This window comes from Bos mutus, chromosome 2, assembly GCF_027580195.1.
Source record: "Bos mutus isolate GX-2022 chromosome 2, NWIPB_WYAK_1.1, whole genome shotgun sequence".
NCBI classification, from domain to species: domain Eukaryota; kingdom Metazoa; phylum Chordata; class Mammalia; order Artiodactyla; family Bovidae; genus Bos; species Bos mutus.
Window position 1 is genome coordinate 6,039,731 of NC_091618.1, and position 22,897 is coordinate 6,062,627.

Consider the following 22,897-nt stretch of genomic DNA (forward strand, 5'->3'; position numbering starts at 1 on the left):
TGATTCCTCCTAGGAGGGGGCTTCCCAGGCGCCTGGACAAGGGCAGGGAGACTGCAGCCCCTCAGACGGGCACCAGGAAGCCCTTGGATCCAGGACCCCTCCCCCCTAGGTCTGGGTTTCCAGGGGCAGCTGGCAGTCGTTTGCATGGGCACTGCCTCCCGAGTGGAGCTTGGGACATCCACAAAGCAGGCACCGTGGTACCCATCCGCTGGTCGGGTAATGAGCAGAACAGAAGATGGACTCAGATAATGAATGCTCGCTCCGCAGGGCCTTTGCACTTGCTCCTTCTTCTCTGTGGGACACTGTTACCCCCAGTTCTTTTCCTGGCTCACTTCCTCACCAGCCACAAGGCCTCCTGAGGGACTCAGCACAGCCACTGATCACCTCGGGCCTTGAGCAAAACCCTCGGCCTCACTGAGCCCCAGTTACGTCACCTAGAGATGACACCGACGCTGGTCTGCTTGCTGTGTGCCTCTGTGTGCCCCCTCCCCACACCCCCCCACCTCCCACACCTGTTACCTTTTACTGCACTTGGCGGTGGTCTGACTGCCCCTTCTTCTTCCTGTCCTCACAGGCCCCTCATTAGCTGCATTGCTCCGGGGCTGGATTTCCTTCCTCCGGCGTGAGGCCTCGTATAGCACATGCTCAATGAAAGCCTGATGAATGGAGGAAGGTCCAGGTTGCAGGATTGTTGTATGAAGGAGAAAGTGACATGCAGACTGTGAAGCACTGTGTTCTCATCTTCAAGGAACCTTGGCCCCTGTGGCCAGTGGCCACACCGACCACACCCTCCACGGCTCTGTCTGGGTTGCCCTTCTGTGTCTCTGGGTCTTTGGGCAGAGTCTTCAAAGCAGCGCCCCCAGCCCTGCGCTGTGTGCTGTGACACTCTGAGGGGAGGTGTGAGGGGTGTTGTTCTCACAAGGGGCGATCAGCTCACCTTCCTTGGTGACGGCAGCTGGTGCTGGTGCTGGAGGGGTCCCCTCCCCATGGCCATGCTAGCCTGATGGTTCCTGCAGCCCACAGCCTACAAAGGTAATTCTGGGCCCAGCAGACAGCAGGCATGCAGCTGTGTGTGGGCAAGGGGCCTCCAAGGCCTGCCCCAAATCCCACCCATGCAACTCTGTCTCCCCAGCAGCCCAAGGCCTGTGCACTTTGTCATTCTCAAAATGCAGCCATATCCTCTAATTTGCTATACATGCCAAACCTCTGAGGCAGGTGAGACAGATAACACGACTACCCCATTTTACAGGTAGGAAGACTGAGACTTAAAGACCTTCATGCTTGGTTTATTCAGACAGGGCATAATCTAACCCAACCCTGCCCTCCTAGACCCCACAGTTTGGTGGTGGTGGGGGCACTCAGAAATAATCATATCCCGGGGGTGGGGGGGCGGTGAAGGCTAGGGACACACAGAAAGGGGCGCTGAGGGAACCCAGGAGGTGACCTTTGAGCCAGGCCCTGGAGGCTGAGCAGAATTGGGGCAGGTAGGATGGGCTTCCCAGCTGGGTCCAGGAGTAAAGAACTCACCTTTACCGCAGGAGATGCAAGTTCGATCCCTGGGTTGGGAAGATCCCCTGGAGAAGGAAATGGCAACCCACTCCAGTATTCTCGCCTGAGAAATCCCATGGACAGAGGAGCCTGGCGGGCTATGGTCCATGGGGCTGCAAAGAGTCAGACACGACTTAGCAACTAAACAACAACGGCAGGGGCGGGGGGAGGGGAGCGGGCAGGCTGTGGACCAAGACCACTTGTGGGCCTGGCCACGGGGGCTGGTTTTTAAGAACCAGAGGGGCTGGCGTGTGGACTAGGAGGGGCAGGCGGGAGTGAGCACGGGAAGAGCAGGAGATGCATTCTGGAAGCCCGTCACAGTAAGCACTGGAGGGAATGACCGCCAGTCTCGGTTGGACCTTCGCCTGTGGGTGGTGGGGCCATGCATGATTCTTGAGTGACAAGGTCTGACTTACGCATGGAAAACTATCCTGGGGAGTCAGGGTCTTAATCAGCATCCACTGCGGTTTTGCTTCCCAAAGACCCTCCTGCCACCCCTTGTGTCTTTTTTCCTGGGTGGCCCCTTCCTGTCCTCAGGGGGCAGCTCCTCACTCGTCCCAAAGCGCCCCCAAAGAATCTGCCTCCCGTCTCCCTGGCCGTCGGGACCAGCAGATGCCTGTGGTTCACGCGTGCCCCGTGTCTCAGAGGGCAGCTGGAACTGGGGCATGTGAGGCCGATGGAGACCAGGCCAGCTGAGCAAGGGGCCTGTGGTGCTCACCTCCCCCTTATAACCCGCTTCCTCTCTTCTGGGGGCCCTCTCCACCGTACCTTAGGATCCATGGCGTTAGGATCCTTATGATAGTGGCTTTGGGACAGTTATGATGACAGCCTTGGGAGGGTGGCCGTGTCTCAAGTGAGTGTAAAGTGCTACTTGGCCTTTTTCTCATTCAGTCCCTGGAATTCTCCAGGCCAGGCAGTGGGTAGCCATTCCCTTCTCCAGGGGATCTTCCCAACCCAGGGATCGAACCCAGGTCTCCCGCATTGCAGGCAGATTCTTTACCAGCTGAACCACCAGGGAAGCCCAAGAATACTGGAGTGGGTAGCGTATCCCTTCTCCAGCGGATCTTCCCGCCTCAGGAATCGAACCAGGGTCTCCTGCATTGCAGGCGGATTCTTTACTAACTGAGATATCAGGGAAGCCCTCGTTCTCTTCACAACCCTGCAAAAGAGCATCCCATTTTTCCAGATGAGAAAACTGACGCTCAGAGAGGTAAATTCACTCACCCCAGGCCACACAGCTCAGCCTGTGGTCAAGCCAGGTGGCTCCAGCTGTCCCCGGGGTCTGCCCATGCACAGGTCTGTGGGCTGATCCGGGCTGGCTGCCTCGATGTCACCTGGAAATCTTGCTGAAAATGTAGATTCCCAGCTGCCACTTGCCAGCCCCCTCCCAAGACTCTGATTCTTCCCATCTTGTGGGGGAAGGGAGGCCAGGACGGGTGTTTTTAAAAAGGCGCTCGAGTCCATTGTGATGCACAGCCAGCTGCTACCCCATGCCACCACCAAGCGGTATTAAAAGCATCACAAATTACATGAGGGAAAAAACAAAGAGCTGAAAGAGCACGCCAGCCAGAACGTTAGCGTGGTCGTCATCATGTAGGGGTTAGGGGTGGCGGACGGTGGAGGTGGGGGACAGCGATTCTTTGGTACTTTCCTTCCTACTTTCCCACATTTTCCAGATTGTCTTTAAAGAGCGTGTATTGCTGTTACAGGGGCTTCCCAGGTGGCTCGGTGGTAAAGAATCTGCCGGTGCAGGAGGTGCATGTGGGGGATGAGGGTTTGGTCCTTGGGTCGGGAAGACCCCCTGGAGGAGGAAATGGCAAACCACTCCAGTATTCTTGCCTGTGGACAGAGGTGCCTGGCGGGCTACCGTCCCTGGGGTTGCAAAGAGTCAGGACACGACTGAAGGGACTGAGCAGAAGCATAATGGCATTTATGATGAGGAAAATAAATAACAGCGCCAGGAGAGGAGCAGTTTGGAAAGGAGTGAGAAAGAGACTGTGTGCGCTTACACAGACCTAGTCAGTGGCCCAGCCCTGCGCCTTCCCTGCTACGGCACTCTCGGGCTGGGCATGAGATCTGCTGAGCCTCAGTTTCCTCATCTATAAAATGGGAGCGCAAAAACCTTAAAGTGTGACTGGATGCGTTAAGTAAGATGATCTTCCCTCCCTCTCCTACGCTTCTCCCCCTGGCCGTGATGCCCCTTACCTGGGACATCTTTTCTGCCAGTGTCCAGTTGGAGCCACGTCCCCTGGTCTGGTCTGGACCCTCATAGACTGTGGAGCTGGCAGAAACTCTGCAGGGTGGAGTGGGGGGGGAGGTGCAACAGCAGCTGATCCATTTTACAGCTGGGGAAACTGAGGCTCAGAGCTGCCTCCAAGCTCGACTGCCGTGCCAGCTCCCCCACTGCGGGAGAGGCGTACACGTGCTCACTGCACATCTCTCTCCCTGTCGGTGCCTCGCTCAGTGTGTGTGAGGGGCAGCAAGTCACCATCTGTGTTTTCCAATAAAAGAAAATGAAAATTGAAGCACATTAAAAATAGCTCAATTGGGATTCCGAGCGGAGCTCTGAGGCCTGCTGTGGCAGAGACGCCCAGCCTGCCTCCTCCCACCTCCCAGCCTGGCAGCGATGCCACCGGGAAGTCATCTGAGGCGAATGTCTCCTGGGAAGGGGCCAGGGTGCAGACAGCATCACCCATAACTCCAAGAGTTGTCAGGGACCCCCGGTTCTGATGTCCAGGCTCCCATCCTGCTCGTGTCCAGAGGTCTTGGGGCCCTGTTGGAGGCTGCAGAAGATGGATTTAGAGCCATCAGGTGGGGGCTGAGGCCTCTGCCTCCCGAGGAGGTCTCACCAAGGGATGCCATGTGACTAAGAGGAGGGCGGACACTGGGGCCTGGAGACCTGGGTTCACCCTGCCCCCCACTGCCCCTGCACTGACTTGCCAGCCCTTGAGCAAAACCCAGGAATCTCTAAGGGCTCATCTCCTCCTCTGCTCAGTGAGGGTCTCAACAGGCTCAGAGGGTGGCCTGTGCCTGGGTTCCTGAACCCCAGTGGCTAGTTGGAGATGAGTCTGATTTAGGAGTTTCCTCCCGGGGATGCATGAGAGTCCAGCAAGCTCTTAACTCAGTATGGAGGGGTCTCCATGAATGGCCACGATGACAGCTGTTCTCACTGTTTTCTGGGAAATGGGATGTGATGGCAAGCTGTCGGAAGCCTGAGAGAGGTCATGCGGATGGTAGCGGGCTTGCTGTGCACTGGCTGCAGCTGCTCACCACAAGGAAGGCCTGGCCTCTGTCCAGGAGCACTGGTTCCGTGATTCCCAGAGGGGCTCTTGCTTCTCCGAGAGGTCCAGCGCTCTCCAGGGCACCTGTAACCTTGGCTACTGTGCAGACCTCTGTGAGGCAGACAAGGGGGCTGGATCTTCCCCGCCAAGGCCCAGAGAGTCACACCAGGTCCCCCAGCCCGGCCTGTAGCAGAGGTCTAGTGCCCACTAGGGCAGTCGGATTTGAGTAGCCTGGGGGCAGACAGAGCACTGAGAGGGGGCCAGAGCTGCCTGTGCAAGCTGAAGCCAGACTACACCATGCTGCATAGCTTTGGGCAACTTGCTCTGAGCCTCGGTTTTTCCATCAGCAAAATGGGGCTGATAATAGTCCGCCTGCTTTGGGAAGACTGGATCCTGGGCCGTGCCTGGCACATGGTAAGCACTAGATAGATGGTGGCCCCAAGAGTAGCCCACCCCGACCTGGTCTCTTATCTATCCAGAACAGAGCCTGTTGCTGGACCCATGAATGCCGAGTTACATGCCCTGCCCGAGTCCCAAGCCTCTCCCAGCTCATTGGTCAGCAGAATCAGAAATGCTGGAGGAGAGGGGTCTCATCGACTGCAGCCCTGAACCCCCCAAACCCCCAACACTCCCCTCTCTCAGCACAGGGGCTTCTTCTCAGTGGCAGGGAGTGAGCACGTGGCCTTCTTGAGGGTGTGTGTGTTCGTCATTCAGTCATGTCTGACTCTGTGACCCCATGGACTGTAGCTCTCCAGGCTCCTCTGTCCATGGGAATTCTCCAGGCATGAATACTGGAGTGGGTAGCCTTTCCTTTCTTCAGGTGATCTTCCCAACCCAGGGATCGAACCCGGGTCTCCTGCATGGCAGGCAGATTCTTCACCATCTGAGCCACTGGGGAAGCCCAGCACATGCGTGATACACACGCACGCAAGGCACGCTTGAGGGTGGAGTAATTGCTAGGGTGCAGGGAGTGATCACTTTTTCTCTGTTAAGGATGGTGTGTCAGTTTCTGTTTGCTGCTGTAACGAATAACCACAAACTTCATGGCTTAAAACAGCACAAATGCATTGTTTTCTTGCAGTCCTGGAGGTCGGATGTCTGAAATGGGTCTCACTGGCTGACATCAGTGTGTTGGGGGCGGTGCCCTGTCTCTCTCTAGGAGAGAACCTGTCTCCTTGCCTTTCCCAGCTTCCCCCAGCTGACTGCATTCCTTGGCTTGGAGCCCCTCCCTCTGTCTTCAGAGGGCATCACTGCAACTTCTGCTCCCATCCTTGCATCTCTTCTCGTACTCTGACCCTCCTGCTTCTCTTAAAAGGATCCTCGTGATTACATTGGGCCCACTTGGATAATCCAGGATAATCTCCCCATCTCAGAAATCCTTACTTTAATCCCATTTGCAGAGTCCCTTTTGCTATGTAACATTCCCAGGTTCTAGGGATTAGGATGTTGACACTTTCTGGGGTCATTGGTCTGTCTACCATGGGTGGAAAAACTGGCATCTACCTCAACCTTGACCAGAGGGGCCTATGTTGGCTAATGTTGATAATAATGTTGACTGAATGTGTTAGTCACTCAGCCATGTCCAACTCTTTGTGACCCTGTGGACTATAGCCTGCCAGGCTCCGCTGGCCGTGGAATTCTCCAGGCAAGAATACTGGAGTGGGTTGTCATTCCCTTCTCCAGGGGATCTTCCTGACCCCGGGATTGAACCCAGGTCTCCTGCACTGAAGGCAGATTCTTTACCATCTGAGTCATCAGGGAACCCTATTTAGTGACTGCTTTGTGCCCAATTTGTATAGGAATTTGAGTTATAAGGACAGTCAGTGTTGTACTGAGCGCTCTGTTTTGCTGAGCCCAGGTCCTGAGCAGAGCGCTTTCTGGGCATGCCCTCGTTAACCATCACCACCACCTGCAAGACAGGTGCTGATGTGATTTCCCATTCTGCAGCTTATGGACCGGGGAAGCGTCCCCCCACCGCCGAGTCCCTGGGGTCAGGAAGTGGGGTTCAAGTCAAGATGTAACTGCTGAGCCCATGCTCTCTGCTCCCCAGGATACACCTATGCTGCTTCCCTGGCATTTGGACCCAACCCCACCTGGGTTCCACCACCAGCCCCCCACCCACCAGGCTCCCACTGTCCCACCCAGCTCATCCCACCGCCAGCGTCTGCACCCTGCTCCAGTGGTGGCTGCCGGAACTGCTTGCTCGGTGTCACCCTGGCCAGTCTGTGGTTTCCCAGCAGGGACCGTGGCTGCAGGCGCTCCGTGAGCGAATGTGCTAAAATCAGAGCGGAGGAGGTGGGCAGGGGCGTTGAGGACTGTGTGTGGGACAGCAGAGTAGGCGCGCTATGCCTGAGTAATTCTGTGTCTGGGTGGGAGGTGGGGTACTGGGAGCCAGACAATCTGGACCCCAGTTCTGCCCATACTGCAGAGCGGCTGGTGCACAGCCAGAGCCCAGATCTCCTTTTCTGGGACTTTTCGCCTGTTGCCCTCTGTCCCCCACAAGGCCTTCAGGAGGCACCAGCCCACTGAAAACCCCAGATCCACACCTGTGAGCAGATTACTCTCTACTGGGTCCCTTCACCAGTTCCATCATTCTCCCTCTCAATGAGCTTTTGGGGGCCCTTCTCTAGGTCTGTGTCTAAGACCCCACACACTGCTGCCTTGCCGTGGGATATTGGACCAATCCCCAGGATGCCTCAGTCTTCCCATCTTTATATTGGGCTTCATCTTTGTGCCTCGGCCCATGGTGTGATCCTTTTGCAGCCCCCGCCCACCGTGGCACAGCCCCTCTCAGCATCACCCCCCACCCCAAGGCTGGCCTGGGCAGCTCCCCGGGCAGGGGCAGAGGGGAGAGAGGCTCAGGAAGGAAGAGACACGTGTCCTCCGTGCTCATTCAGTTTCAGGCTCAGGGAGGATCCCCTGGAAACTCCCCATTCCCGGCTTCTTCCGTCAGGGTCTTCCCTCATCCCCGGAGAGCTCAGTTGTAACCAGTGGGAAATGGGACAGATAATTGCAACTTTAAATAAGGCCAAGTGAGCGCTCCCTGCCAAGCCCAGCACGGGGGACTTACTGAGCTTCCATGGAAGGCAGCAGGAAGCCCTCGACGATGATGCTGAGAAATCCCAGTGCTGCCACTAACTCCCTGGTGACTCCAGGCAAGTCACTGCCCTTCTCGGAGCCTCAGTTTCCTCGCCTGTGAAATGGGGGCCAAATAGCATCGCCTGTGAAAATGAACTATCACAGAGCCTGGCACAGGCAGTCGGAGGTGCCCAGCTGGAGGTCAGGATTAGGGTTATTAATTTTCCCAGTTTAAATGCAGCTGCCCAATCCTATCCCCCCACCCCACCAGAGGCTTCTCTGGGAGCTGTCCTCAGTCCCGTTGGCTTCTGGGTAGTGAAGGGTGATACAAATTGTGGTACTAACTTCTCCTGGGCTAAGCTGACTGTGCCAGGACTGTGCCAAGAGCTTTGCATCCCTACCTGCGTGTAAGCCTTGCTTAGTGCTCCCATTCTCCAGATGAGGTCATCGAGGCTGCAGACCTGGAGTGGGTCTGGGGAGGAGAGAAACAGGGCCAGCAGGGAAGGGGAACACCCGTCATCATGAGGGCACAGGACCACCCACCACACACCTTAACCCCATCAGAGAAGCATCCTATCCCAGTGTGGCAAGATGCTTGAGGTTCCAGGTCCAATATCCTAATTAGAGCAGGAATTCCCGAGCCTTCTTCCAGCATCCACAGCTCTGTGGGGCCAACCCAGGCTGCAGCTACACGACCGTGGAATTCCTCAGGAGGAGGAGCCCTAGTGTGAGTCTGGGTAACTGAGGGCTGATCAGTCAGGGCAAGGAGATGGCCTGCCCACGGCCAGTGGCCCTGTGGTCTTCTCCAGCTCCTAGGTGCCCCAGCTGAGTGGCACAGCCCAGCCGCTTGAGGAGGCTGCTCCTTGGCTCAGCTCTAAGGCAGGGCCAGCCTATTGTGCTTGTGGTCTCAGCGCAGACCACCTGCTCGTCATCTGACATGGCTTCTGCTTATGCCAGAGGGGAGCTGTGACCTCCTGGTCACTGGACACCAGGGGCCACCACTTCCACTCAGCAGCCAGCAGGGCAGGACTCCTGCCCCCATCCAAACACCAGGCTAGGAAAGGGCATCAGATACACTCTGCAGAATTGTTGCTCAGAGAAGGGGCGTCTAACCCAAGCTGGGAAAGTGGAGAGGTGTGGGTCAGGGAAGGCTTCCTGGAAGGAGAGATCCCTGAGCTAAGTGTTTAAGGGTAAAGAGGACTTTTCCAGGTGAGGAAGGTGAGCATCCCGGGTAGAGGAAGAGGCTTGGGCAGGAGCCACGAGGAGGTGTCGAATGTTGTCGGAACTCTTTCCTGCCCTGGGTTTCGCTTCTGCTGCTCTGCCTGCCTGCCATGGCCCCATCTTTTCAGAGAAAGTGTTCCCGGCGGGGGTATAACCAAGAGCAAAAGCTTGACAGTGGAGTGAAGAGGGTGTGGACTCATAGTTAGCAGATTGGCCTGGGGTGGAGGGAGGTGCCGTCAGCATCAGAGGCCAGGGCAGCCCACAGAAGGCCTTCCAGGTCAGGCCAGTCTGGATCGACCCCCCAGGGTAGGAGATGGAAGAAGCTTCTCTGTCTAGCCCGTCAGCACCTGGAGGCCTGTAAAACCACAGGTTATCTGCCCTCCCGGGACTGTGGCTGACTCCCTGCTGGAAGCCTTCCGTGCTTTGATGGAATGATCTCTCGCACAGACAAGAAGTCTCCTCTGCCGTCCCCTGTGCCCTCCCCTGCACCGGAAACCGAGAAAAGCCCGTTGGCAGTCAATGTGACTGTCACAGCCCACCTCCTGGAGCTGGAAGTGCCCTCCTTCTGAAGATCCTCAGGCTGCAAAGGACCCCCAGCCTGTGGTGGGAAGAGCTCAAGTCTGTAGCCTTGTCCCCTGCCCCCTGCCCCTCCCTGGGGGCAACCTCCCACCTCCAGATCAGATCATGCCTGCTCCCTGCGTCCATGCTGCCATGGAAGCCCCCCCACCCCAACCCCAACTCCTTCCTGACCCCACCGCCTGCTTCAGTCCTCACCTGAGACTGTGGACTCCCAAAAGCCTTCTCAGGATTATGGAAAGAGATGGGGTCATGCAGCCCAGAAAACAAACCCTGCCTTCCCCACCAACTTTCAGGGGCAGTTGGGCCCACTAACTTGTCCTCTTGTGTGTGTGTGTGTGTGTGTGTGTGTGTGTGTGTGTGTGCGCGCGCACACGCACATGCACTTAGCCATGTCCAGCTTTTTGGGACCCCGTGGACTGTAGCCCGCCAGGTTCCTCTGTCCGTGGGATCCTCCAGGCCAGAATACTGGAGTGGGTTGCTGTTTCCTTCTCCAGACTTGTCCTCACTGAACCTCAGTTTACTAATCTGTAAAATGGAGACACTGTATGCCCCTTGGAGGATTTGGGGAGGCTCAGATGTGCTCCTGGATGTCCCTTGCATGGCTCAGTGCCTGGCGTAGCGTAGGTGCTCAGTAAATGGTCTCCATGGTGATGGAGATACAGGTGGCAGGGGTCTGTTCCCTCGCCTCCTGGATAACCTCTTTCCTGACTCAGAGAGCCTCTTCCTCCATGTCTTCTCCATTCGAAGGCCCCTCGTTTCAAGTCCTATCCCTTATCAGGCCTGTCCACCGTTAAGAACCTTCCATGCCATCATGTCACGAGCCCCAGTACTGGAAAGCTCTTGGACCCGCCTGGCTCCCTGTCAGAGGTCACCCCTCAGGGTGTTGGGGATGGTGGGGAATGAATGGTATGATGAGGGTGATGAACATGTGGAAGCTCCACTCCTGGAGATGGTGATGGGGAGTACGGGCACAGGAGAAAATGCCCCAACAGAGCTGCGTCTGCTTAACTGCCCAAGATGCCAGATGTGGTTGGCAAGTGGGCCCAGGGTGTTGGAGGGAGCAGGTGGACTCTTGCTGAGCAGAGATGGTGCCCCAGGGGTTCTGTTGCTGCACGGCAGAACCACAAGGGCCACAGAGGCAGAGCTGGAGGCGGGTATTGGCACTGAGGGGAACGCAGACTTTCTGTAAAAACAGCTCCTCTTGAGACAGAAGCTGCTTTCAGAATGAGCGGGGGCTTTGGAGCCATCACTCCTGGAGTGAAATCATTGCTCTGCCTCTGACCAGCTTAACTGCGTGACCTGGGCCGCCCTCTGCACCTCTCTGATCCCTTGGCTGCAATGTCCATGCCTATAAAACGGATCAGTCACACCAGAGAATGCAGTGACAACTGAACCAGGCCACGCGCCTACGACCTCAGGCTGGCCTGGGCCGAGAGGCCCAACATTCAAGACTCTTGGTGGCGTCTGTGTTCTCTTTCTCCCAAGACTTCCTCTTTCCTCGAGCAGCTCCCTGCAGGAGCTGTGCTCGTCCTTGCCTCCTGGCCTTTGCCCAGATTGTTCCTCCTGCCTGGAACACCCCCTTATCCTGCTCTCAGTTCTCCCTTTCTTTCCTTCCAGACTGGCTTGCCTCCCCCTCGGAACCTTGGGGTTCAGGCCAGATGTCCCACATCTGAGAAGTCTCCACCGACTCCCCAGGCAGGGTTGGGGTCTCTCCTCTGCTCTGCGGTTTTCTCTTTACACTCTGGCTCTCCTTCCAGACTGAGCTTCCCTGGTGGCTCAGTCGGTAAAGAATCTGCCTGGAATGCAGGAGACCAGGGTTCGATCCCTGGGTCAGGAAGATCCCCTGGAGAAGGAAATGGCAGCCCACACCAGTCTTCTTGCCTGGGGAATCCCATGAACAGAGGAGCCTCGCAGGCTACGGTCCATGGGGTTGTAAGAGTCGGACATGACCAACGGCAAAACCACCACCACCTCCTTCCAGACTGTGCAACAGGGGGTCGCAGTTGGCGAGGCTGCATCTGGGCTCAAGTCCTCATTCATTGGCTCCTCTTTGGGGGTGGGAGAGGCCTCAGCCATATCCATGCCTGTTAGGATGGGGGAAGCCAGGTCTACAGACCAAAGGGGACCCCAGTGAAACAGGCTGCCTGGAGGCAGAGGGGAACCAGACTCAGAGACATCAGGGCAGAACTCAGGATGCAGCCAAAGGGTGAGGGTTAGGGTTAGAGGGATGAATAAGTGAATAGATCAGCATGCAAATAGGTAAGTAGGGAGGTGAGTGGGTGGGTAGATGGCAGGATAGTTTATGGATAATTTTGAAGACTGGGTGGTTGGAAAGAGATGGATGAGTGGGTGTGTGGGGTCAGTGGGTGAATGAATGAGCAGGAGAATTCCATGTGACTAAGTGTCTGACATCTTGCCCAGAAGCAGAGGGGTGTTCTGGATCCTGGGATTTGAGTTAATTGTCCTTCAGTGGAAGAAACCGGTGCCAATTAGGCAAATAGATCTAGTCCCAGCAGGTCTTGCAGCAGGCTTCCTAATTGACTGCAACCTGACAGACCCCAGCTTGGACCGACGCTGGCCTGTGCCTTATTGATCTGTAATTTACACTGTGCACACATCCAGAAGGATTTGAGGTGACTTGCAACAGTAAACCTGCGTTCAACGGGACAGTTTGAAATGAGAGGAAGTGAGAGGCCACAGAGCAGAGTGGTTCTCACAGTGTCCCCAGTTCAACCCCTGGATCTGCTGCCTGTTAGCTGTGTGACGTTGGGCAGGTGGTTTAACCTCTCTGAAGCTCCTTTCTCCCATCTATAGGAAGAAAAGGAGGAAGAATTGAAAGAAGGAAAGAAAGTTGGTTTAATGGGGACGATGTATGCCTGATGACTGGATACTTAGGTGGGAAGCTTGATACGTGGGTGAGTGGATGAATAGGTGGTGGGTTATAGGGGGAGTGGAATGGTAGATGGATGGATGGGATAAGTGAGAGGGTGGATGGATGAATGGATAGCTGGATGGATGATGGGTGGATGGATGAATGGGGACAATAATAATTCTACCTCATAGGGTGTTGTGAGCTTCAAAGGAGCACAGATGTGGGACTAAGTAAGTGCTTTGAATTATATAGTTCATGCTAAGTCGCTTCAGTCATGTCCAGCTCTCTGTGGTGCTATGGACTGCAGCCTGCCAGGCTCCTCTGTCCTTGAGATTCTCCAGGCAAGAATACTGGAGTGGGTTGCCCTTTCCTTCTCCAGAGAATCTTCCCAATCAGGGATCGAACCCTTTCTTATGTCTTCTGCATTGGCAGGCCGGTTCTTTACCTCTGGTGAAAGTGAAGTCAGTCAGTCATGTCCAACTCTTTGTGATCCCCTGGACTGTAGCCTACCAGGCTCCTCTGTTCGTGGAATTTTCCAGGCAAGAGTACTGGAGTGGGTTGCTATTTCCTTCTCCAGGGTGCCACCTGGGAACTTCATAATATTGTATAATTCAGGGAAGCCTGAATTATATAGTATATGGGTCCATTTTGATAACAGTAACCGCCTTTCTTGGAGGAAAAGTCCAGGCACCCAGGTGGTATAAGTGGGAAAGGGCATTTGATGTCTGGGTTGGCTGGAGGTCGGGGCAAGGTGCGGGTTCCATGGCTTTAACAGAAGCTGAGGGCTATGACAGTGATCCGGGCTTGGTCCTGCCCACAAGGTACTCACAACCCAGGTGGGCTGATGAGTAAAAGTCTCCGGGCAGGGTTACCAGGGTGACAATGAGAGGGACGCACAGGACTGTAGAAGCCCCAGTGCCAGGATCATGAGAAAAGGCTGCCAGGAGGGGGTGACTTTTGATACGGATCTTTTTTTTTGGCTGCATTGGGTCTTAGCCGCAGCCTGCGGACCTTCACTGTGTCACGTGGGGTCTTTTGTTGCTGTGCACAGACCCTCTGGTTGAGGTGCTCGGGCTCCAGTAGTTGCAGCACATGGGCTCAGTTGCTCAGCAACATGTGAGATCCTAGTTCTCCGACCAGGGATGGAAACTGCGCCCCTTGCATTGCTAAGTGGATTCTTAACCACTGACCCACCAGGCAGATCCCTTGAAATGGAGCTTGGAGGATGCGTATGAGTGTCCTAGGCAGGCTAAGAGGACGAGGATTGTTGCAGGGAGAAGGAACGCCTTGAGTGCCGAACTGGAGGGTGGGAGCTCTGTCCAGGGGGCTGAAGGGAGATGAAAAAATGTTAAACAACCACTCAGAAGGGGTGCTGACTGTAAACAGCGGGGGTGGCTGAGCTCCTGCTTCCCTTAGCCAGCCCGAGACAGGTCCCAGAAGTAACCGCCTTCCTGAGTGTGCTTCCTCTTCTTTAAAATGGTTATGATGGGTACTTCCCTGGTGGACCAGTGGTTAAGAGTCCGTGCTTCCACTTCAGGGGACACAGGTTTGATCCCCAGTCAAGGAACTAAGATTCTGCATGCCTCATGGTGTAGCCAAAAGAAAAAAAAAAAAAAAAGGTTGTGACTAATGTTCCCAACTAAGCAGTCACTATCAGGGTCTCGCCGGATAAAGCCAAAAAGTGCTCAGCACAGACCTGGCACATAGTAGGCCCTCAGTGATGCCAGTTGCCATCACTATATATATGTTTTTAACTTTGTACTTTATATTGGCGTATAGCCGATTATGTTGTGATACTTTCAGGCGGACCGCACAGGGCCTCAGCCACACATTTACATGTATCCATTCTCCCCCAGACTCCTGTCCCATCCAGGCTGCCACCCAACATTGAGCAGAGTTCCCTGTGCTATACAGAAGGACCTTGCTGGTTATCCATTTTAAATAGAGCAGTGCCATCCCTATATTTTCATTAACTACTTAATAGGGAGGAATTGCCTGTGGATTTATTTAAGTAAAAGGGCTTTAAAAATTTAAAACAGTGGACAAATGCTGGCTTGAGAGGCCGCCTGGTGTGTCAGGAACGTCAAGGGCAGTAGACTCGAGTTCACTTTCCGAGTTGCTGTGTGACTTGGGCCAAGTTGCCTCACCTCTCAGATCTTCATTTTTCTTCTGTTATAAAATGGGGCCAGCAAGAATACCGGGCATCCCTCAGGGTTGTCCTGAAGACTGACAGGGCTCTTCTGTGTGCAGGGCGATTCCCATCCCTGCCTCCCTTCTTCCCCTTCCCCAGCAGCCCTGGTGTTCATTTACCGCCCACCCCACCCCCAGCAACCCCTTCCCAGACCCCCATCCATCATCCTGTCCTTTGTGGAGGTTAAGTGGGTCCCCAAGCAGCGAATCCAAACTCTCCCGAAGCCCCTGCCGCACAATACGGCCCGCTGTTAGTGAGCACCCCGGCTGGCCCGGAGGATTGGATTTCAGCCGGGCGGCCGGCGCTGGCGGATGCCCAGGCCAGCGGCGGGCAGGCAGGAGGACAGAGCAGAGGAGCCCGGCGTCGCGGGGACTCCTCCGCCCGGGGCCTGAGAAAACAAGAACAGGCTCCAGGCAGGCAACCGAGGCAGAGGAGGGCCTCTGATGGCAGGAGGACAAGGAGGGGTGTGTGCTGGGAGAGTTGGCGGGCAGAAGGATTTTACATTAGCTGGGTCCTCTTTCCGTGAGCCTGAGGGCGGGGCGGGTGTGGGAGGGCCGAGCTGGAAAAACATCACACTGCCTCTTGGCACATTTCAGCCTGTGAGATCCACAGCCTGCCCGCAGCTAGCCCAGGGCTGCCCTGCTGGCATCGCCGCCTTCTACTTGGTTGCTTTGGACCAGCGACCCCAAGATGCCCTCAGCTGATGCTTCTCGCCTGGTTTTCAGAGAAGGAGGCCACAGGAAACCCGGGGCTGTAGTTCAAATCCAGCGTTGCTGCTGTGGGGCTGTGTGGCTTTGGGCAGGTCTCTGAGCTTTTCGGAACCCAGGTTCCTCATCTGTACAATGAGGGTAATGTGCCAGCCTTGCAGGATGTGTGGAGTGACGGCTCAAGGCCTGGCACCAAGAGCGTGGTACCTGAACGCTCTGATTTTTTTCCCTCCCATTTGCGAATCAGCGTGACCTGGTGCCTTCTGGGGCCAGACTGAACACTCCCATCTGGCCTTGCCTCTTAGTGGCCATGTGGCCTCTGGGGAGTCCTTGATCTCCCCAAGCTTTGGCTTTTCCATTACTTGCTCTGAAGCGTCAGTGGGATGATGTCACTGAAACCCACATTGCGTCCTCCATGAGTGTCAGTGATTTTCGCTGTTGCTTCCGTAGGGCCCAGCCTTTGCATGTGATAAAGACCCTTTGCACCCAGTGCCTCCTTAGAGCCTCTCAGCAGCCCTGGGAGGTACATTGAGTGAGAATATTATGATCCCCATTTTATAGATGAAGAGACTAAGGCTCAGAGAGGTACAGTGAACTTTTCCAGATCACCCAGCTTATCCACGGCCTTGAACTTTATCTCCTGATCCTGACTATTGCCTCCTCTTGGAATCCTATCATGGACCAGAGGAAGAATCCTCCGACTCCCTGCAATGGCTAGCCCAGGTCTGGCCTCCAGACTGTGGCTAGCATCTGACCAGGCCGTGGCAGGGTAGATAGGCCTGTGTTCGAGTCACCTGAGCCCCATTATCCCCAGCAGGGAGCAGCTAGAGCTGCTGGGAAGGGTTCAGAGTGGCATCTGCATCTCGGGTCACGTGCCAGGCTGTTTGGTCGCCTGGGCTGAGGGCTGCTGGCCAATCTGGAGCAAAGATCCCAGGGAATCACTGCAAGATATCTGTCCATCTTGAGGACAGACCATGTTCTCATGTCCATGTTCTTAAGATAGACCATATCGCTACCGTCCTCAGGAACCCTCTATTGCCCCGTTTTGGATCCTCAGGACAAGATCCAAACTCCTGAGTGCCATACTTGAGGCCCTATGGTCTGGCCCCATCCTGAGGTGACAGATTCATCCACAAAGCATCTTGCTCCCACCCCACGGCACAGACATGCCAGCCCAATGCAGTGGTGAAGAACATGGGCTTTGGCGTGAGGCAGATGGAGCTCCACCGCTGCCTGGCCATGAAAACCTTGACCAATCTCTCCTAAGTTTAGCTTTCCCATCTGTAAAGGGAGGTTCAGTAAAGTACCTACTTTATAAATAGTTACAATGAAATGAGATAACGAATGGTAAGCCTTTAGCGCAGAGCCCACCACCGAGACCCTCGGGTTTTACTGTGGCCCAGACTCCACTTTCACACCTCTGAGCCTTTGATTCTGCCGTGCCCTTTACTTGGGATGCCCTTCCCCTCTCCTCCCAGCCCAAATGCTACCTCCTCTGAGACGCCTTTGCTGATTTCCTGGTCAAGGGTGATCCTTTCTTCCCCTGGGCTTCTGGGTTCGCAGCCCATATCAGCTGCTTCACTCTGCCTCTCTCTGTAGAGAGTTTACATCTTGGGCACTAGTCTGGAAAGCTCCTTGAGGGAAGGACTTGATCTGTTTTTTCGTCCCCAGTGTTCAGCACAGGCCCTGACACACAAGAGGTAGAGTCACGTAGATGTTTGTTGAATCACCATGATCTTGTTTCTCAGACCAGGAGAATTCAGGGACAGCTGCCAGAAACTTAAGCCCCCTTGAGTTAAGTTTTGGAAGAGAAGTTAGCCAGGCTCCAAAGCTGGAAGGACATTCCAAGCAGAAAAATTGGGAACATTCAAGTCACCAAGGCCCAAGGAAACATAGCGCCTTCTGCACGCAGAAGGAAACTCAGGAAGGCTGGTCACGGCTGGAGGTAATTAAGCTGGGCTGCCTGACAGGGGCCTTGAATGGGTTGTGGAGGAGCTAGGACTTGACCTCGCTGGCAGTGGGAGTTCTGAAGGGTGTTCGGTTCAGTTAAGACATGATCAGACATGGGCTTTAGAAACCTCAGCCATGTGTAAAATCAAATACATCTACTGTGTACCAGAATCATTTCTCAGTGCTAAAGTCACAGCAGTGAAGGAGGCAGACAGTGCTCTTCCAGAATGAGGGCCTTCAGTTCAGTTCAGTCGCTCAGTCGTGTCCAACTCTTTGCGACCCTGCGGACTGCCTTGGAGACTGCAGATCAACGGGACTCACCTGTGTGATGCCACTTAATTCTCACATGACCCACTATACAGATGGGGAAACTGAGGTCCAGAGAGGAGCACAGGTTTGCCTACAGTAACTCACTAAAGGAGTGCCAGAGCCAAGGTTCCAGCCTGGACAGTCTGTGCACCACTCCCCTGCTGCCTTCCCCTTTTTATTCCCTCCCGTCCTTACACAGGCCCTTAAACAAAAAGAGCATAGTGTGTGAGTGTGTGGGGGTGTGTGTGTTTTAAGGCTATAGCTACAGTCTCCTGAAAATAACACAGATGAAGAATGAAACAGATGGTGGTTCAAACCCCAGCCCTGCCTCTGAGTGCTTGTGCAGGCCACTTCGCCTCTCTGATGTCAGCTGCCACGTCTGTGAAGTGGGGCTAATGTACCCCACAGGTTGCCAGGAGCCTGAGTCCATGCTTAGAGCGCCCAACTCAATGCCTAGCACACAGTAGGCACTTAATAAATGCTTCTCCTCGTGTCTTTGGAACTCTCACCTGCTGTCACTGGCGCAGACGGTGTCTGTGGCCCTGGAGAAGTCTGATCCAAGAAGGGCTCAGATGGAGCTGACCAGGGCTGGGTCGGGGAGCAGAGGGCGACTCACTCCACTCCAGCCTAAAAACAGGGCCCCGCACAGCCACTCTCCCGTCGGCCCAAACGCTAACGACTTCAGTGTGTCTCCTTTTTAGCGCAAATATTTCTGAAATGTGCACCACTCATTCACACATAGCCAGAGGGGTCTTCGGGCCTCCCCAGCCTGTGCGATCAGGGCCTCCTGATTGCTTTCTTCTGTGCAGTCTCCAGGAAGCAGGGGGGGCGGTGTGGGAGCAGTGGGGCGAGGGCCAAAGCCACTCCCAGGGTCTGGACCCTGTTTTCCCCATCAAGTAAGGCACTCCGGGCTGGTGGCTGGGTGCTGAAAACCTTGTCCACGTACTCTCAGTTTCCCCATCTTTCCACTGGGATTTTTTTTTAATGGTCACTTCAAACATCCAGGGATTGAGATCTGGACATTTCCAGGACTAACTGGGAGGTTGGGAGGGCCCAGAGGCGAGTGAAAGGGCAGTGGTAGGCAGGGTGGGGGTGGGTGGTACCAGGGGAGCCGGGAAAGATGTGGGCAGATGGGTGTGGTCCAGCAAGGGGGCCTCGGACAGTCGCTGGCCTTTGCTGGGCGGCCCTGCTCCAGCTCTCCAGCTCAGCCCCCAGCCCCCGTCAGTCCCTGCCTCTCCCTCCCTCATGCCTACACGCGAGACACGCTGCCGTCACCTCGTGCCTGTGCCTCTGTTGTCCCTTCTGCCTGGCATGCTCTCCCACTTAGCCTCCACGACGCTCTCCTAACTCATCCTTCAAGCCCTTTATCTGTGCCACTTCCTCCAGGAAGCCATCCCTGGATTGTTTGTTTTCTTCCTCTCCTGGTGTACCCAGTGGCATCACGTACCGAACCCCCACACGCATTCCTGTTGTGGTTTTGTCTCATCATGTGGTGATTAATTATCTGTGTACAGTGAAAGTGGCTTCCCCTGCACGTGGGATTGTCATTGTCACAGCTGGGGGGGGGAGCGGGGCGGGGGAGTGGAGAGCACATTTCAAGCAATTGAGAGGCAGCTTGTAGAGCCTAGTGGTCCCCAAAGTGTGGGAGTGAGATGATATTGGGTAGTTTGCAGGCAAACTTTTTAAATGGTAATAGTCTTATTTTTGTTTTCCTTCCTTTTATGGCAAGTGATATTGGTTTCCCATTTGTAATAATGATAACTTTTTCCTCTTTAAAATGCACTTGAGGAAAAAAAAAAGAGTCGGAAGAAATTTTGTAATTATATAATAATACAGGCTGTAGGTGGAAACAGCCAAAGTCATGGGTGTTGTCCTGAAGGAGCAGAACACTGGCATGTTCGAGGCTTACAGTTTTAGGGGAGGGAAGGGGAATGTAGCCTTTGACTGAAGACCTACTAAGTGCAAAGCCCTCTGCTGGGTCTTGGGGTAAGTAAATTACAGATGGGGTGGAAGGGGAGGAGATCAGGAGAATCAGTGTGCAAGAGAGAGTACCAAACCGTGTGTGTAGCCGGAGCACAGCTTGTAAATGGAATAGTTGTGTGACCCCGGGCAAGTCCCTAAGCCTCTGTAAACCTCAGTTTTCTCATCTGTGAAATGGGACAGTATCAGTTATCTCTTGGCATCACTGTGAGAATGTTGGTGAGGTTTTCTGGCTCCTAATAGACAGGGTCTCTGGTCTCAGTGAACATGAGTTCTCTCCCTCTGTAGATTTTTGAGAACAGAGGGGCAAGGTCTGGGGTGTTATGGGGAGGAGGGAAGTGCTGGTGATGGAAATAGGGCATGGCTTGCTGAACCCACCCAGGTTCCCAGGAAAACTGAGCTTGAACTTCAGTACTTGGTTAAGAGGAACAAAGAGGAAACCAGGGCATTCCAGGAAAGCGGCATCAGACAGACCAGGAGGGGCTCCCTGGAGGCCTCAGCCCTCGAACGAGAGGCTGATGTCCATCAGATGTTGGCAGGCGTGGTCTGGGGTGTGGGGGGAGCTGCTTGGACTTGCCTTCACTTGCAGGGGCCACCTGATGAGCCCAAAGGAAACGATGTGTGTGCGCCAGCACGGGGTCAGCCAAAACGCACCATGCTGGATCTGAAAAAAGAATAGCCGCCACTTACTGATGATCTGCTTGGGCTGGGCTGCAAGCTAAGAACCCTCCCATCTCACTTAGCTCTCCTATTCTCCTCCACAAGGTATTATGGCCTTTCTGTAGGTGAGGAGACTGAAGCTTAGAAAGATTGCAAGTCCAAGGTGGCAGAGAAGGTATTAGAATTGAAGTCTGACCTCCCAGTCCCAGTCCATCTGCTCTGCTTACCTGCCTTTTTTGCAGAGGGTGGAGGATGATGTGGACATGGAAAGGCAAAGGCCAAGGGGAAAGCACCCTGGGGGTTCCCTCCTGCCATGGCTCCCGGGGGGTAACAGCCTTCCAGGCAGAGCCCAGGACCGGCTTGGTGAGAAAGGAGCGTAGGGGCCGCCTTCTGCGTCCTCCCCAGCGGACCTGCAAGCTGGCCCCTCCTCTTAGCCTCTTCCAGTCTATGACCAAACAGCCCGTTGACTTCCTTCTGAGATCCTCCCTTGCTGGTTCCAGTTGTGGTGGGAGGCAGAGGAGAGGAACAGTGGAGCCCCAAACCTGAACTCCCTGGGAGCCCAGAGTTTGAGGACCAGCTTTTAGCGTGTGACTTTTGGCCAGTCCTTTGCACCTCTCTGGGCCCGAGTTTCCACCCAGGCGTGGAGGACGTCCGTTCGCAGTCCCTCCTCTGGGCTGTGGAATCCTCTAGCGCTTGGCCTCTGGGTCAGCCCAAGAATCCAGCCAAGGGGTGGGGCCACCTGCTTGGCGGGTTTGCCTCCCCCACCAACCCCTCTCTGGTCCCAAGTGCAGTCTCCTCTCTCCCTTGTTGTGCGCAGCTCCCAGCAGCTGTTCCTCGGGCCCAGGCAGAGAGCCCGGCTTGGCGCGTCTCTGGCTGAGGCCGATGAGAGAAAACAGGTTAAAAGTTCAGCCCTTGTTCTCTCCAGGAAGAAAAATCTGTAGCATTCGGAGTGTGAAAAGGAACCCTTTTTTAAGCTCCAAAGCAGCACAATAGAACTTCCCTCCAATTTGCCATCAAAAGGACGCCCTTGGCACTGGACTCCAGCGTCCCTGGCACCCTCCCCCCCCCACCCGCCAGCCCCCAGTGCAGAGGGACACAGTGACCGCAAACTCGAGCCACAGGCGGTCATGGGGACACTGCCGCATCCTCTCTTGTCAGCCCGCGGGTCTGACTGGGGTCACCTCTGGCTCAACACTTCCTTCTTTCCCACCCTCCCATCCGAACCGCCCCTGCCTGGTTCAAGACCTTGTTTCTCCCATTTCAACCTTGACAGCGACCTGGACACTTCCCTCTGCCCCAACTCTCCTTGCCCTAGTTCATTCAACCCAGGTCATCAAACGAAGTGTCTAGAAGTTTACAGGGTAGGAGGCAGGAGACCCTCACCTCCCACTCTGCCACCAACTCCTGGGTGATCTTTCGGAAGCCTCTTCCCCTCTCTGTGCCTCAGTTGCCCTATTTCCAAAATGAGGCTGTTAGATTAGACCAGAGATAGGATCTCAGATGGTGGGTGGTGGTTTCCTGGAGCACTGTGGCGAGAAGCCCTGTGTACTCACGGAGTGTGGACATTGATTAGTGATGTCTGTCCTGGGCGCAGGATGGGCGCTTAGCAGCAAGCATTGCCTCGCACTCATATTTGCTCACCTAGGGGGTGTGGAAGGTCCAGCTGTGATCCCCTAGGTCTCTCCGCCTACCCTCTGACAACTCTTTGTATTCACACCCCATCTCTGCCACCAGACTGTGAACTGCTCCCTTAGAAGGGCTTTGCTAGTCACCCTCAGGGCACCCGGTACAGTGCTTGGGTACATAATGTACATCAGGATATATTTGTGGATTGAATGCCCAAGCAATTTAAATCTACTCAATGCATCACTGTTCAGTTCAAAAAGCATTTTGAATCCCCTGTGGCTGGAAAGGGGGGAGAGGGGAGGGGTCCTGAGCCCGATCAGGGGGTGAATGGAGATCTTTCTGGCCCTGTGGGTCTTCTTTGTCATTGACTGGATGGTTCCGCCCCTCCAGCTAGAATAACGGGAAGCAAGTAGGGCCCAGCTGGGTCAGAAGCTGATCTGAGTTTTCTGAACCCCAGAGGGCAGGTGATGGGCTGGCCCCACTGGACACGGTGTTCACCCCCGCCACCCCTCCATCCCCAGGGCCCTGTCCTTGGGACAGAGTTGGCTGAGCCCCGGGGGAGGGGGCCCAGGGATGAGGACACGATGGAGAACTCCCAGTTCCTGGAGAAAGGGGAACGGTATCCCTGATGGGAGGCGTGGGGCAGATGGCAAAATTGGGATAACTGAGACAGCTTGGCTGGGGCCCAAGGGAGGCCTCTGTAAGGCCAGCATTCCAGTTGGTGAGAATTTGATGCACGCAGAAAAGCAAACAGGACCCTCATTTTGAAGGAAAAATTTGAAATTTCTTGAGGACTCTCTGAAGCCCATCCAGGAGACCCCAGGTTAAGACCCTTCCCCAGTAAAGGAAGGCAATACCTAGATTGGAGGGATGTGACTGGCTGAGAGGGTGGGGC

The 22,897-nt window shown here is 55.1% G+C and overlaps 1 protein-coding gene across 2 annotated transcripts in view; it reads left to right on the forward strand.

Moving 5' to 3' along the window:
• EPHB2 (EPH receptor B2) overlaps window positions 1-22,897 on the forward strand; it is a 218,579-nt gene that overhangs the window by 56,103 nt on the left and 139,579 nt on the right. The window lies entirely within an intron of this gene.